At 33.2% G+C, this 13,816-nt stretch overlaps 1 pseudogene; it reads left to right on the top strand.

The window, feature by feature from the left end:
* The first annotated feature begins 13,096 nt into the window (after nt 1-13,096).
* LOC129877933 (5S ribosomal RNA) lies at nt 13,097-13,218 on the top strand (annotated as a pseudogene).
* Nucleotides 13,219-13,816: the final 598 nt, after the last annotated feature.

Here is a 13,816-nt window from a genome sequence, read left to right as displayed (position 1 = left end):
AGACATATCTTGAACGGAAGTATTCGGCATGTATTCCAGTAGTTGGAATAGATATTCCATCACTAAGATATTCAGCAAAAATAGCCAGAAAAACACCACAATCCCTACAAAGAAGGTAATATCCAACTTTAAAAAAATAAAAATGACATTTTAATGATTTAAATATGAATATTTGTTAATACTCACAAGCTATCGCTTCCTTGTTGCGCAATTTCTTCAACATATTCAACTACAAAAGGGTGATGTGCTTCAAGCATATTACCGGTTGATTTGACCTTGTATGAATCAAGCAATGATCAATCAGTACGTTCATTCTTCTAAAAAAACCACTATCATGAAGGTATGTAGGTAGCATTACTGCCATCTTTTGAATCTCTGGGGAAGGGTTGCTACTTATTCTTCCAGATGATAAATCATAGATGCGTATCAACCTTTGTTTCAACACAACTACTGCCAGAACCCAATTAAAATCCCTGTCACAATTTACTAGAATGTATACCTCATCTACCAAATGCCAAGGCAGCCCGACGGGAATTGATAAACCTCTTATTATGTTCTTCACAGATCTCTTGTGATGAGATATAACATAGGCATGTTCCATATCATCTTGGGTAGAAATGTCAAGTGGAATGTGATAGTATTGTGTGTGTGCAGATTCGATAAAAACTTTGAAAATACAGATTGTTGTTATGTATTGATACTAATTGTTCAACTGCATCTTCAATTTTTTTCGAAGATAGTAAAATATTACATCGATGTGCTGCACATTTTTAAAAAGTATTAGTTATACAAATTGATACATAGTTATTGAACAGAGTAGAAACTTCTATACTGGATGTATCTGATTCATAGTATTTATGTATCAGACATTGTGTCTGACATGTAACAGATGTTGTGTCAAGAAATGATTACTTCATCATTCCAATATCTGTTCGTCTATGACATGAGGTAGAACCAATTCTTATCTTGAGGAAATGCCACTACAAAGTCCATTTTTTTAAACCCGAATGAAGAGCACATGGATCTGTAGTGTTCCTCATTTGGTTTCCTGAATGAAAAATTATATTAAAATAAAAGTACATATACAATAAACAACTTGCATTGATATAAGTTATAAATAACATACTTACTTGTTGGCGTGCGATTTTAATAGTCCTTTATCTATCAATTGGGAATAGTCGATGATAAGCTCGGTTGGGGGACTATAGCATATGCCAAAAACCTTCAAAGGGGTGTGTTTGATACCTAATAGTGGTCATTTTTTCCTTACCCTTTTCACTCGACCCAAATTTTGTTAGATACGGTGATTGTAAGATCTTAGAAGGCAGCCTATTTCTTGAAAAAGGTATCTTCACATTATCTGACAGTACATTGGGTTTTAATGGAAGAGTGGTAGGTAGTTGGCTATCACGTAGTAGACATTCAGCCTGATGACTTGTTCATGACTAATAGCAGTCAATGGCATGGCCGGTAATGAAAGTCTGTATATTAGAGTATCTATCACATCTCGAGTTTTGAGCGATATCGAGGTTGAAGTAGTGGATTTCTATTTTTTAAGAATTATAAAAATATAATGACTTTAGTATAATAAACTTTACTAAATTTAATGAATTAGATACAATTGAGGAATATTAAATGTATAATGTCAATACTAAACTTATTAATGTTGAATGTATCATAATAATTGATCTGATACATTATTTTTAATTTATCAGAATCAACAATTACTTGAAAAGAATCTGCTCTATTTGATTCCATGTGATCTTCTGATACATCCTCTAATTGTTGTGGAATATTAGATGGTTCTGGTTCCTACAAATGTAATAATAACAATTATTTAAGAAAATGACTATTGAAATGATACATTACCTTTAATACCTAAAGTTCTGATATATTACCTTTAATGTATCATTAGAAACATGCTATTGAAGAGATTCTGCAGCAACTGATACATTGTGGTGTTCTGATACATCATCCACCTCTTGTATCATGTTGGATGGTTCTGCTTCCTGCAAATATAATAACATTTACTTGTGATATATGAGCATGAAATGTATCAAGATCTATATAGCATCATAGATTTAGCAGATACAAGAACTATGTAGCATCAGACTGGTCATAACTTTATTTCTGATACATTACCTTTAATGTATCTGTTGAAACATATTGTTGATGAGATTCTGTAGCATCTGATAAAATATGGTGTTCAGATACATTATCCATTTCTTGCATTGTCTTGGATGGTTCTGCATCCTACAATTATAATAACATATACTTATGATATATGAGCATGAAATGTATCAAGATCTATATAGCATCACAGATTTAGCAGATACAAGAGCTATATAACATCAGATTGGTCATAACTTTGGTTATGATACATTACCTTTAATGTATCAGTTGAAACATATTGTTGATGAGATTCTGCAGCATCTGATACAATGTGGTGTTTAGATACATAATTCATTTCTTGCATTGTCTTGGATGGTTCTGCATCCTACAATTATAATAACATATACTTATGAGAATGACAATTACAATAAAAATTAAAGATCTGATATATGAAAATGAAATATATCCAATAGTTTAAAAGTGTATCAAAATAGAAATATCAATAACTATGTGATGTATCTACCTTAATATCTTCTTGGACATGAGATTGATCATTTGCTAGTGGGGGATCGCATTTATTTGGATCATTGTGCACCTTCAATACAATAGGTGCTTGTTGTTCTTCCACCACATGAAATGGTTGAACAAATTCATCTTTTTTAATTGGAGATGATGTGTCAGTCATGTGGTACACTATATTGTCAATAGCTTTCAAGAGATCAGTATGATTTAAATCAATTTTATTCTCTAGTCTCTTGAATTTTCGGTCAACCTTAATACAATAATATGAAAAATTAGAATGTATCAACTTATTAAAAGTATATTGTGTGTCTTAAATCTTATAGTAATAACTTACGTATTTCTTTAGAGATTTCTTTATAGACTTCTTTAATGCTTTGAATTCCATATGAACAATTTTTTTCGAATGATCGAAGATTCACCGCCTACCACTGACTTTGTTGCTGGTTATGTAGCAGTAGAAATAGGCTTTTTTTATGGCTTTAGTGGTATGACATCCTTGTGTATGCTAGCTGTTTCTACTTGAATGGATTTTTTACCAGGGGAAGTCTTCCTTCTTTTGGGAGGAGGTGGAGATGTATCAACAACATGAACGACTATTCTTAATAATTTTGTAGGTGGTTTTGTTGAAAAGTCCTTAAATCTGGGAGTTCTTGAGAGTCCATAAATTTGACATTGGCAGCTGATGTAGTAGCTTCAGTAGGATGTTCACTGCCAGGAATGACAAGTGATTCCATTTCATCTTGAGTTGGCATAATATTGGAGCATGAATACTGAAAAAAATTGATTGAAAAGCAGAAAAATAAAAACAAGAATCATTATGAATCATGAGTTCATGACAGAAATCATATGTATCAGAACAAAGACTAATATATAAGATTCAAGACTATTGAATGTATCATAAATGTTATGTATAATGAGTCATTGCATAATTAAAAAATAAATAATCTTAAAATACACTTAATAAGCCACAGATGGTATATACATGTGATATAAGTATGAAAATAATTTCATGAAATATACCTCACTGAAAATGCTAGACATGAAGGTCTTAAATTTTGTCTTGACCGCAACAACATGCCAATTCAGAATTCTAAAAATTTGATTACCCACTCTTACAACAATTTCAGAAGGCACCTGAGATGCACATTCATATATCCATGCATTTAGAGCGTATGGCATGCCGCCCAAACGATACATTTGTTTGGCAGTAGAAAACTCATGCCTCATTCCTTTCATCAATTTGGAAAATGTTATTTTACCCCATGGGAATTGCTCATATCTATCATCCTCTACCATCTTAAAATCATTAACAAAAACAGGTGAATCACCTAGTTGAGAAAACTAAAAGTGTGGATGAAGTAGAGAATGACCATCTAAACAGCGTCTTTATTGGTTTCCCATCCTCCAATTAGAAAACGCTGAACGAAACGTCTTTTTTACCCCATTTTTTACACCAAGAAAATATCTAGACAACAATCTACTTTGGTGCATTTGGGTACCAAAATTCATTGATATTATCGGTACATCGCAAACTGATAATAATAGCAAATTCCTTGATTGTGAATTGGAGTACATTACCCTGCACGTGACGAATGTGCAATTCCTCTTTTTTTCCCTCCACCTCAAGAAGTAAGAGGCATTTGATGATTTGCCCTTGAAAATTATACTGTGGCATATCTAGGTAGTGACCAAAGATGGTTTGCCTAAATAACTGTATAGCTTCTTCACCTATTGATGATTTGAAATCATTAATAACATTAGTCGTGCCGAATCTCAAAGACTGGGAAGGGATCTTTTTGATGACGTACTTCAGTCCCTGCATTGACAAGGTAAATGATTAAATACAACTTGAACTTGATACATTGTACATCTGATATGATACATTAGAATAGATGATACAAAAGTGACATTATGAATCAGATACATGGCTAATCATTATACATATAGAGCTTATATATATTGATATGAGACACTTTATTTTGCCTTTAGGTATCAAAAATAATAGAAAAAACAGAAATTAATGTATCATAAACAATGCAAAATCAGAGAAACCTTATGTATCGTGATTAGTACATGATATATCAGAAGATTATAAAAAGAAGTAGACCTTATGTATCAGAAAAATAATAACAAAAACCATATCAGAAGCTGAAGTATCAAAATAGGAACATTAAGAAAGGTACATTGAAATGTATCGGAAAATTGAGATTTAAAAAATAAAACAGAACACAGCTTAGATGAAATCATACCTTTGGGAGATTAGGGCGTGTTGTAACCCCTTCAATCTTTTTGTCTGCTTCTTTGGGTGCATGTTGAACTGGAGATTTCGACTTCAATTTCGCACGTAACTTATCCATAACTACTGGATTATTACTATGTTTGGATCTAACCTCGTGGTATCCTTCCCAAGATGAATCAGAACCTGGAGAAACAAGAATTTCTTGATTTTTATTCAATTGTGTGAGACCAACACTAAAAGATGGAGCGGATTCCATATGTATCAGTGAACAATAAGAGAAAAACCAACAAACAATTCAGAAGAAATCAATGGAAATTGAAAGAGGTGAGATTGAAGTGAGATTCCAGATAAGGAAAAACTTGAATATACTTTACTTAGAAGCTTGAAATTGAGTAATAATTGGACTGAAATTCAAAAAAGAAAAACTGCCGAAGTTGAAGCTTGAAATTAGACGTGAATTAAGAGTAGTTGAGAGAAGTTAAATGTGATGTATCTGTGAAATGGAGAGAGAGTTAAAAAAAAGGGATTTTAGAGAGTTTTACAAATGGTAGGGAATATTAATAATATGGTAATATAACATGTGTAAAAAGGTAATTTTTCCAATAAAAAGAGAAAGTGGAACTTGGACGTGAGAGGAAACTCTATATCAATTATATTTTAATTTATTTCTGATATTCATATAAAATGTCAAAAATAAGTGGATGTACTCTTCATATTTTTAATTAAGAAAGAAAGGTCCCACCGAGATCAATGAGTGGGATGAGATAAGTCGATGTACTTATTCATCTTGTTTAAATAAAACTTATTTTGATAAATTAAATTTATTTTCAAATTCAAATTATTTCAGAAAAAGCTATTTATCCTTTCTGTCCCATTTTATATATTATAATTTCCTTTTCTTCTATTTTAAAAATGCGACATGCTTATACTTTAAAAATTGTAACTTTATATTTTATATTTTACTTTTAGGGTCCTTTTGATGAGTATAGAAGAGTCCGCAATATCTCATTATCTCAAATAATGAGATAACTTATATATTATTTTATTTGATATGAAGTGTGGAGTATAGGCCTATGAATTAAATAATTAAAGACAAAAATACTCAATAAGTAATTTATAGATAATGATTTCTCTATTATTAATAACCACATAAATGATTTAGCTAGAGTTGTCATCGCATATTTAAATTACAAAATTTCATGATGATTTTAGTTAGTATTCCATATGCTCCTTATTAGTTGATCATTACAGTAAAAATAGTTATCTCATATTAGTTGTTCACCTTATTAAATTAAGTATTAATTAAATATTTCTCTTTATTACTTTTGCAATTAGCATGTTTATTTATAAAATTCTCAAAAAGTTTTATAAGGAGTGAATTGGTAAAATATATTTTTATTTATGATTTTTAAGTATGGTATAAAATAAAAAATGATCTACTAATATAGAATGGAGGAAGTAATAAAAGTTCCTTTTTTCTTGGTGCCCAGTTATATTGCCCCACAAATATTGTACGGATTTTTTGCATGTATGAATTAGGAAAAGGATTGGACCACGAAAAATTATTGAAATTTAATGTTTAAAATAAATTAAATACCTTTTTCTTAAACAAAAATACTTTTACTGCTCTAACTATTGCAGTATTACCTAAGTGAAACATTTACAAAGATATAAAAATATTTTAGAAACTATTTCAATGATTAAAGTTATTAAATATGATTTTTTTTCAAAGAGCATAAAATTCTCTTAAAACATCTTATATAATTTAAAGGACATCGGAGGCGTGTGACAATACAGAATTTTCACTTTTTTAATCGAACATGTTATGCCCTAAAATTTCAAAATACAACTTTAAAGTTGAATTTCAGAATTTTCAAGAATTTAAAAAATAATACAAATGTGTTTTTATTTTTTTCACTTCAAATTATTCACAAAAAATTAAAAACAATTCCAATTTATACTCATAACAAAAAAACAACTCCAATTTTTAAATTTCATTTTTTACTTTGAAAACCTAGATTACTTCTTTCAAATTTCTCATTTAAATCTGGCAAAAACGCTAATTCTTTTTCATTTTCTTGGTACATCAATCACGTGACTCTAAACAAAAACAACTCCATCACAAAAAATAACTTCAATTTCTAAAATTTAATTTTTTCCTTTAAAAATAATAATTTTTTTCACAAATTTCACCATAAAACTTGATGAAAAGCCCACTTAAGCTACTTTTGTCGTTCCAGATTACTTTTGTCATTTTAATTTATTTATCTTATTTTTTAATTATATTTAAAAATTACATAATAAGTATTATAAATTAAAATAATTAGAAGTTTAAAGTATTTAGAAGACATTTGAAAAAATCAGCTAACTCTCAAAATTCTATCATTACCAAATAAATTGGGATAGAGAAAATAACACAGATTATTTGAAATGTGATAAAAAGCATTATTTACAATAATAAACAAATTAAAATTTAAAACACATAAAAAAAATTAAATGATTCTCAAAATTCTATTATACCACATAAATTTAGAAAAAATATATTATTCAAAAATTATGTAAAAGGTACTATAAATTACAACAATTAATAATTTAAAATAGTTAGAAGACATATAAAAAATTCGATTGACCTTCGAAATTTTATCAATGTCACATACATTGAAACAGAGGAAGTAGCATATATTATAGGGAAAAGGATCAAATATTCTCCTGAACTTTGCGAAAATGTCTAGATATACCCTCTATTTGTAGTTTAGCTCACTCATGCCCTCACCGTCTACATTTTATCACATATATACCTTTTCAACATTAGTTGCTTTGTTGAAAAATAACTAGCTCTTTTTTTTTTATATATATTACACTTGAAATTGCCAAATCCTCATTTAATTGACACATGATATTTATATTAAATAATAAATTCAACCATTTTAATATTTTAGAATATCCGACTCATGATCTTAAATCCGACCCAAAATTTTTTTTTAACCCATTATCATCAAACGCCCTAAATTGGGTTATTTCTTCTCCACCAATCCGCTTCATTTCATCACCAGCCCTAAATTGGGTCCCGAGGCTCTAAGTTAATACTCCACTAGACCAAACTCGATGTTCCGGACGCAATAGAACTGACAGAAATTTCATCCGACGCTCAGATCTCAAAATGTTGACCAAAGTCAAATTAAACCAACTCATTTAAAACTTCACTATTCAACTCAAGGCTTCAAATTCACATATCAACCCCAAATCAGTTTCCGACAACTCTCCTACACCAAATTCCTCATTCCGGAGATGATGGAACTGATAAAATCCCATTCTGAGATCCGTAGCTCTATTTGGTACAGAAAACTACTTTTTCATCTTTTAACCCTATAGAACTCAAGATTATGCCCATTTCTCTATCTATCAAGACTTTATCACATTCAACCACATGAACTAAACAAATAATACTCGGGGGCACTAATTATTACACCCCATACTTTTGTACCTTGGAATGCTTCTTAAGCTTCTTAAGTTGCTGGGAAGGCTTTTAAGTTTCTTAGAAGTCGTCATGTGAGTCGGATAATCTATAACGCTATCAACTAATCCTAAGGAAAGGAGAATGAGATACTCCATAATAGAGAAGATTAGAAATAGGGTTATAAGAATTCGAAAGAAGTTGGAGGTCAAATAGTGAGTCGTAGGACTCGACTTACTTGTGAAAGCTATTACTTGGGACATTTTACATATTAATCTATTGGATTGCATGTCGAGTTGACGTAGCAAAGATTACATAGGTTCTTAAAGTGAGATGAGATTACGAATCCACGGAAGAGACGAAAGGAGGCATAGCGCCTACTCGGAAGCAAGCAGGTGATGCACCTACTTGGACTAACTAGGTGATGCACCTACTTGGACCAAGTAGGTGACACACCTACTTGGGGGTGGACCCCACTGCCACGTGGCAGCATATGGGTGGCGGCATGGCATGGTGTGGTGCTCTAGGGGGGGGCTGCCACGTGTCACCCCTAGGGGCTGCCATGTGTCACCTCCAAAAGTGGGATATATATCCTGAAATTATGACTAAGGAAATCATTTTTCAGCATCTACACTTAAGGAAAATTGGAGAAAACTTGAGGGAGAGAAGAGAGAGTCACGGCAGCCACAAGAACAAGGTAGGCCCTCCGTTTTTGATCTGTGAATTAATTATTTAAGGTATCCTACGGTTACCTAATCTTTTTTAATAGCGTAAAGTAATTATTTGGGGCAGCAGGAAGTGCAGCGAGCAGCCCCACCAATTTTTAGCATGTTAAGAGAACTTCCAAGATAAGCTTTAGCAAGGTATGACTTGATTCTCTTCTCCCATATTTTGGTAAGGGTTTGGACATGTTATTAGGGTGTTAATAATTTAAAGTTAAGGTTTGGAGCAGCACCAAGCGGACAACAAACAGCCACGATATTTCAACCGCGCTAGAAGAACTTCTGAGGCATGTTTTGGCAAGCTTTGGCCAATTTTGGGTAAGGTAACACCTTTTCCTTCAATTTGGAGTTTATGGTGTTGTTATTAAGTGTATTACATATTGAGTAAGTGGCTGGAAATATAAAAATCCCATAAATATGCTTGACGTTCGAAACAAACTAAATTAGAGTCGCTATAGTTAAATTGTAATCGAAGTAAGGTGTTGTGCTTGTGGTGTGATGCTGTATGTGTATGGTGGTGTGTTGCAGGGCCTAAAAGTATTCTAAAAGAGGTGTTGGAGATGCTGGTTTCAGACATATAACCCCTCGCTTCGTATAATTAAAGATTTTGCAAAATAAAGAATGGAAACCCTATTTTGGTATCGTAATTTTCAGCAAGTTGTTTGGAGCTTATGGTGTGTAATGTTGCCATGTTTTATTTGTATATGAGCTGGAGGGTTGTTGTTTTTGGTTGGATGTAATGGTTAGGGATCTAATTAGAAATTCGGATAGGGCATGTTATAGGGGAGGTGCTGCCCGATTTCCGTTAACTCCTTAACTAACTAAGGAACTAGTCGAGAAGGCGAGCGAGGAGATGAGTTCTATGAATACTCGTATGTAACTTAAGATGCTGGAAAGTCGAGGGTTGTTGATGCTTGTATTTATTTCATGTTAAATAGGTTCAAGATACGACGAGGAGAATGTGTTAAGAGTAATCCGTAAGAGGTATGTAAAGCTAACATTTCCTCCTTTTGGCAAATTTTTGGCATAAGTATGTAAAGCTTATTCTTTCTCTTGGCATGTATCGGCATAAGTATGAAAAGCTAATATTTCTTTTGGTATGGTTTTATGAAACAAATATATGACTTTTTTTTGGTTCCAAGGAAGTTCTTATTCCTAGAGCCATTAGGATGACCAATTTCTTGATTTCCAAAGGATATTTTATTGCGCTTTGATACGAGTATATAATTCCAGAAGTTCCATTTTGATGTAATCCATAGTGAATTTCAAAAGGTACTTAATATGATTCTTGTCTTGATTTTGAACGATAGCTTATTTTAATTATTCCATTGAACCCCATAATATATCTTGAAATATGGAAACGATTTCAGAAAGACTATTTTGACATAGACCATTCTCACATCTAAAAGACATGGTTTGTGACTATCGCTCAATTTCTCTTATATGACTTAGCATCGGAGTTACGCTATCGAGTCTCTGGAAATGTTTTATATTTTATATTGCATATAGTTTCTCACTACTCCACTCGTGGATGCCTCAATGCTTCCTTCACTGAGCCCAAGTCAGGTTTTGTTATCGTGCGTACTTCTCTGCATTATTCACCATACCCCGACGTGAGGGGGTAGGTACGACCTGTACATGAGTTTTATGGAGTTATGATGTGCCATGTACACATATGATATGATATGATATGACCATCTGATATGATATGATCTGTTACAGAGATATTTCCTACTCTGGAGTTATGATGTGTTGTGGCGCCAGTGAAGGGGCAGTGACCACGTTTTGTATTTGTTCACCGAATCCCATAATGAGGCCGGATATGGTATATTTTTTCTACATACATTATCTTTGGTTATGAAAAGCATTTTGATATTCTGGATATTTTGCTCATTTTTGCACCTTCTATTCTGGTAATGGCTTTACTTGTTACAATTTGTGCTTTATATACTCAGTACATATATCATACTGACTCCCCCTTTCTTTGGGAGGGGGGGCTGCATTTCATGCCCGCATGTACAGATATTTATTTTGGAGATCTGCCAGCTTAGGATTTCCGCTCAACTATGTTGGAAGTGCTCCACTATTTCGGAGCCTAACTTTTAGATGCTGGTAATTCGATGTATATATTCATTTATTCAGGGGTATGGCAGGGGCCCTGTTCTATCATATGATACAGTTAATACTCTTAGAGGTCTGTAGACATGTGTATGTGGGTTGTTGTGAGTTCATTCAGTTGTAAATATTTTTATGATATGACAGCCTTATCGACTTGCATGCCCTTTCATGATATGATATGAATGAAAGAGGTTATACAAACATGAAAATGTTATTATCTACTAGGGTTCTTGTGTATAGTTCTTATATTTTATAGTTAGGTATACGGGGGTCTAGGTCGGACCCCAGTCACGACCTATGGGGTTGGGTCGTAACAGAAGTGGTATCAGAGCAGTTTGTCCTTGGAGTATCTACAAACTATGTCTAGTAGAGTCTTGTTTATCGATGTGTTGTGCACCACATCTATAAACAGGAGGCTACAGGACATTTAGGATGTTACCTTTCTTTCATATCTAAGATCGTGCGATAGAGCCAAGTCATAGGGAATGAAATTCCTCATACTAACTTATGGTTTTAGCAGAAGGACAATATCGATAGAAGAAAGTAACTGACGATATTAGAAGTTTCAAAGCCCACAGGTAAGCAAAGGCACAAAAGATATATGTCAGGTGAGGTATTGAAGTACGATTGACATGTAAAGTTAAAATAGAAAGGAAAAATAGACAGGAAAGTGCAACAGGTGTAGTTTGAGTGGACATATGAGGTAAGTCCATTTTCATACTGTTGATATTGGGCGCCCTGTGTGTCTGTGATATGATATGATCTGAATATATACATGTATGCCTTGTGAGGCACTATTGGCAGTTTTTATGTGCAGGTGTTGAGATAGTAAGAAATACAGAGGAAACTCTGCCCAAATTTTCCTAGAAATAGGAAGAGAATGAGATACAGGGCTATAGTATATCTTGAAAGGTTGTGCCCGTAACAATGATGAGATTTGATTAAACTACGAGTATGGACGACCTTGAGAAATAAGTTAATTTCTGAATTGATGGCAATAGAAACTAGGAGGTCGATACTGGTATAGTAGAACGAAGTTGGAAAAGACATATAAGCCAAAGAAGATGATTTAGAGAAGATTGATAGATCTGGATAAAACGATATATTAAGGCATCGCCTGAATTGATACACAGGGATAAACTATGACGAGTTATAGTTGAAAGAAGTAACGGTATGATTAAGACAAAAGTACAAGGGAAAAAGAATTATGATGGAAGTAAAGTGTTAATAAGATAGCTTGTGAGATATTACGGATAAGACTAACTAAGAAGGGTAAGTAACCCATAGTAAGAATCGTGAAGAAGGTCAAGCAGTGTTATACTATGGGATTGAATGCGAATAGGATACCATGTGAATATAATGAAGGTCATTATGAGAATATGTAAGAAATAATAAGGAAGTTCTAACAGAGGCACCCAAGATAGACATAAGTAACTGAATACGAGGATGAAGCGAAAGGAGAATGTATAGTTATATGTTAGAGGGGTAGTACAATAACATGGTGTTAAGGTAGACCTCTTATTGGGTCAAGCTCGATATGCTGTTAAAAAAATGAGCATCGGGCGCACGACAAAGATAAAAGCTCATGAAGCATAAAGAAGTATTGTGTATATGTTACTCAAGTACCAATGATTAGATTTGATTAGCACCTCACGATTATGTTAAGATATCATACATGGAAAGCTAAAGGTATGGGTGATATAAAGAAAGGCATAGATAGTGTGCGGTATACCAAAGGTGTTGGAAAAGAATCGTACGCATTTGAAAATTGGAAATAAGGGCATAAGGTAGAACACAAACAGATAGTGACGTGGGTACACCCTAAAGGGGGGAAGTAGACAAAAGAAGTACAAATATAAGAGAAAATCAACTGACGCTATCATACATAAATGGAAACGCTTAAACTTCAAACGAGATCCCATAAGATATGGATGCGATCATACTAGCACTAACGCACTAGATCCCATCAGAACTCCGAAGTTAAGCGTGCTTGGGCAAGAGTAGTACTAGGATGGGTGACCCCCTAGGAAGTGAAAGAGGAAATGAAACACAAGTATCCATACCTATTTCCTACATCTACAAGTAATCCTAACCTTTGGAACTCTAATAAAGTAAAGTTAAGGTTTGGAGCAGCACCAAGCGGACAACAAAAAACCACGACGTTTCAGCCGCGCTAGAAGAACTTTTGAGGCATATTTTGGCAATCTTTGGTCAATTTTGAGTAAGGTAAGACCTTTCTCTTCAATTTGGAGTTTATGGTGTTGTTATTAAGTGTATTACACATTGAGTAAGTGGATGGAAATATGAAAATCCCATAAATATGCTTGACGTTCGAAACAAACTAAATTAGAGTCGCTATAGTTAAATTATAGTCGAAGTAAGGTGTTGTGCTTGTGGTGTGATGCTGTATGAGTGTGGTGGTGTGTTGCAGGGCCTAAAAGTATTCTAAAAGAGGTGTTGGAGATTCTGGTTTCATCCATACAACCCCTCGCTTCGTATAATTAAAGATTTTGCAAAATAAAGAATGGAAATCCTATTTTGGTATCGTAATTTTCAGCAAGTTGTTTGGAGCTTATGGTGTGTAATGTTGCCATGTTTTATTTGTATATGAGCTGGAGGTTGTTGTTTTTGGTTGGATGTAATGGTTAG

Source organism: Solanum dulcamara, chromosome 12 (assembly GCF_947179165.1).
Source record: "Solanum dulcamara chromosome 12, daSolDulc1.2, whole genome shotgun sequence".
Lineage (NCBI taxonomy): Eukaryota > Viridiplantae > Streptophyta > Magnoliopsida > Solanales > Solanaceae > Solanum > Solanum dulcamara.
The sequence above is the reverse complement of the archived record's forward strand: the minus strand, read 5'-3'. Positions and strand labels throughout refer to the sequence as shown.